The 4164-nt window shown below is 38.2% G+C and overlaps 1 non-coding gene across 1 annotated transcript; it reads left to right on the forward strand.

Moving 5' to 3' along the window:
* Nucleotides 1-3787: 3787 nt before the first annotated feature.
* Nucleotides 3788-3934, forward strand: LOC116897533. Its single transcript, XR_004387548.1, has one exon. It is a non-coding gene; the product is annotated as a small nucleolar RNA SNORA48 (small nucleolar RNA).
* The last annotated feature ends 230 nt before the right edge of the window (nucleotides 3935-4164 follow it).

Below are 4164 nucleotides of genomic sequence, written 5' to 3' on the forward strand. Positions count from 1 at the left end.
ATTAATATTAACCTACCATCAAATGCATACTTGCAGACAGCTGCTCAATGCTGTAGTAACTATTTAATCTCAATTGGGGGTTTCTATCTCACCATAGATCATTTAGTTCCCAGGTAAAAGACACAAAACCATTATATTTATGATAAACCTTTAAAGCAACAGATCTAGGCAGATATCTACCCTCTAAGCTATTAGTATCTACTTTCCTATCAATAACCCTGAGATATAACTTGACATGTTCCACCGGGGCTGCTGCTCTTACTCTAATTAACCAGCGCTCATGGCCATGTTTTCCCAATCCCTTCCCTCATGGTGTTTTCTCCTTTCCCCACTTTTCTTTCCTCTTTTTGTGGTTTCTGCCTCAGACCCCAAGACTAGGAACCAAAATCCCTTTGTCTCTTCTGCCCAGTTATAGGCTGTAGGCATTTTTATTCAACTAATAGTTTTAAACTAATTAGCAAGGTTGCATAGCATAATTTGATATATGTGAGGATCTCCTTGTCCCTTGGGGCAACCAGACCTTGAGGGCCAATATTTTGCATTATAATACATGGTAACAGATCAAGCCGTAACAGTTCCAAGCATGGGACAAAGCAGATTCTCCCATCTTTTTCTACGTCACCCACCAATACTCTTTGCACCCAAGAATTAGCTGGAACATATCTGACTAAACACCAGAAAACATAACTAAGAATGTCATAGGAAGCCTTGGATACTCTGATGAATGGGGAAGTATAGACTTCAGCCTCCAGTATGCTCTTCATGTTCTTCTAATGCCTTGGAAGAGCCAAAGAAGGGTGAGGAACAGATCGTTAGACAGGGGCATGCTAACAACAGAAGACTGTCCCTATAACCACCATTGGTAGCCATGTTATTTGATCTGATATGGGGTAGGGGCAAAATATTTTTTCCTCCATTTTAAATCACAGAACAATTTTTCCCTAAAGAAGAAAATTTAACTTAATGTAAAGCAACGGACATCCAGGGAGGTTTAGAGTTTGGAATAAAAATAATCTCCTGTGTGTCAAAGGCTCAGGGCAGTGCTATTAGAAACATTTAAGAGGTTGCCCTATGTTGTTAAGACTTCATGGTTAACGTCCCTGACATTTCTAGGAAACACAATCTCACAGCAGACATACTGTTTCTCTGGCTCTTAACAATATTTCTGGATCCTTTTCAGCAATGTTCCCTGAGCATTGGGTGCTGGAGTTGTGCTGTAGATAAATTATCTGGTACTGGGTATCACACAATCACTTCTCTACATTTTGACCAGTAGTGATTTTCTGTAACAATTGAAAAAAGAAATTCCTATTTGGGGGTGTTAAAGCTACATGTGTATATCTAGATAATGATGAAATATTTAAAATGTCAGGGGGGTTGGGGATTTAGCTCAGTGGTAGAGTGCTTGCCTAGCAAGCGGAAGGCCCTGGGTTCGGTCCTCAGCTCCGGAAACAAAAAGTAAAAAGAAAAAAAGAAAATGTCAGGAGTTGTGCTGTTCTAGTGAAGTGGCAATTGTAGGCTCTCCTCTCAGAGCCATACCCTCACTAAGCCACATGTAGTTGGCTATGTTTTTTCATAGCCTATCTGCCTAACTAGATCTGAATGAGGATGATGCCAACAGACATGCTAACACAGAACAGGAATATCTCACAGGACCCAAACCCTTGGCAGAGAACTACAGGCAACTAAGGAATACAGAGAGCAGGGAAAAATAATCTTACCCAAGGAAGAACATACCCATTAGTTATCCAATATCAAGGGCTTAGCCCTAAATCACATACTTATAAAAACATTGTGCCGACTCCAGAGATTGTATTTATTCACAAAATTGCATTTTAATAAAAATAAAAAGAGGTGAGTCTAATGGTTAATTTTTAATTATTCAGAGCACGCATTTAAAGACTTTAAGAACCTATTCTCTTGAGCTTCTCTTCTTCCAGGCCCTAGGAACATGAGTTTATTCCACTTCATGATTATACCATGATGTATTGTCTTGAAACCACCTGGTCATGAGCATATTATATCATAAGTCAAAATAAACATGCTTTTTTGCATGTTAATTTTAAATTGTTCCATTTATTTACATTCTAAATGTTGTCCTCATTCCCAGTCCTTCACCCTCTGCCCCTCCCCTTCACCTCTGAGAAAGTACTCAGCCCCCACATCTTTTCATAGCAACAAAAAGCTTTTAACACAAGCATTGAGCCATGTCATTTCAATATGTGTCTAAATATATAAAGCAGTTATAGAATCAAATTCGACATGTCTAGTTTTGTCTTGGTCTTTTTTAATGGTAGATGCTATTTTTCTTCCTGACTTATATAATGAAATGTGCAAATGATTTCTAAACACTTACTTCTACCTCTATTTAATACAAACTGCTTTCTTAACTATGAATGTGAACATAAAGAGAGTGGAAAGAAGGAACATATAGACAAAGGGAAGAGTGACTGGGAACAGCAGTCAATCCGGGATCTAACGCTCAGAGCCTGAGATAGGTGGACAACCAAACTCATCAGGAAAGATGTTGAGCCCAGGCTCCTTTCTGAAGGAAACATACTGGCAACCCATCCTTACCTACACATCTCATTGCATTTTCATTATCTCAATTCTTTTTCCTAGGATGCCTTTTAAAGCTGTGAGTGCACACTTGTTCTATTTAAAACTCCAAGCATTCTGAATTATCTTTCAGATATCTTCCTGACATTTGAAAGTTGAAAGCTTTACTCTTCCGAAGAACAAAGGAAGACATAGCGAGTCCTGTGTGTTTTGACATCTATTTGCCTGTGTCCTGTCACTTCTTTCTCCTGCCACTTGTCCTATATTCAACTTTTCCAAGTCGGGATTGCAGAAACCCTCAAATTTACTTAGATTCCTCACTTCTGAAATTATCTCTCTATCTTTACTCTGAGCTTGGCTGCCTGTCAGAACTAACACAGATGTGGTTCCAAGACATCAGTCTTTAGGGAGATCAAATTTCTAAGCATATTAAATACCATACCTTTTCTTGCCTTCATTTAATTTTAAGCAAATATTGAGCTAATTATTGAGTACAGATGCTGAGCTGAGAACCAGACAGATGCACATAGTAATTGTTAATTCTATCATTAAACCTCTCTATACTCTGATGCCTACCAGTGTAGTCCACAGCAGAAATGTAACATGTCGTTCGTTTCTTTTTAAAATTAATTATTTTAAATTAGAATACAAAGCATACAATTTGTTTCACTTTCCTGCATATATATGCACCCCAACGTCCCTTTTGATGCCATTCTTCTCTATCATTCCCTGTTTCTAGTTTTAAGTCTTAAACATATCACACACACACACGCACACACACACATGAGTGCCCAAGTATATATATTTACATATATCATATATATACATATATATTTCAACTGTTCTGCATATAAGAATAGGTATGTTCTTTTTGTCTTTGTCTTGCTAAGTCCACCTTACTTCAGTTAAAATTAAGGTTTCTATCTGCAACTGTCCACTTTAATTTATTTATCTAGTGGAAAAATAAATTCAAGCAGTAGTTTGGTTTTCCATTTCAATAGAATCAAGACACAACTCATAACTGTCTACAAGCCTTCAGTAAAGAACTGAAGTAAAATTCTTTAACAGTCAAGGAAGAACACTCACACATTTCTATAGGAATCAAAGAACAGACAGGTTAAAAGTAACATCAAATATTTTGAAATAGTTAATGTTAATTTCCAGTGCTGAAAACCACTATTGTATATGAGAAAAATTTTGAGGATATAATAATAATTAGTGCACCCCATACCCTACCAATGGGTAAAAAGAGATTTTGTTGTTGGTGGTGGTGTTTTTATATTAGTCAGGGGCAGAGAGAGATGGCAGTCCTTTGTTCATCCAAGCTTGATGCCTGGCTCAGTGGCCAAAGCTGTTTTATGCCTAGGATACATAAAATCAAATTCAAGCAGCACAGTGTGGGAGGAGAAAGACAGGGACCATGTGAACCATCATGCCACCCTCATGGCACAGTCAGGACATCGATATCCATATGCCATCATACCATGCAGCAGCACTGTTGGAGAATGTCACCCAAGATCCTGCCAGCCTCATGACCAGCCTGCAGTAGGAGCAACCACAACGTGTCAGTATTGATGGTGGACAGATGGTAAAGAAAGAGAAGGT

This window comes from Rattus rattus, chromosome 3 (assembly GCF_011064425.1).
Source record: "Rattus rattus isolate New Zealand chromosome 3, Rrattus_CSIRO_v1, whole genome shotgun sequence".
NCBI classification, from domain to species: Eukaryota; Metazoa; Chordata; class Mammalia; order Rodentia; family Muridae; genus Rattus; species Rattus rattus.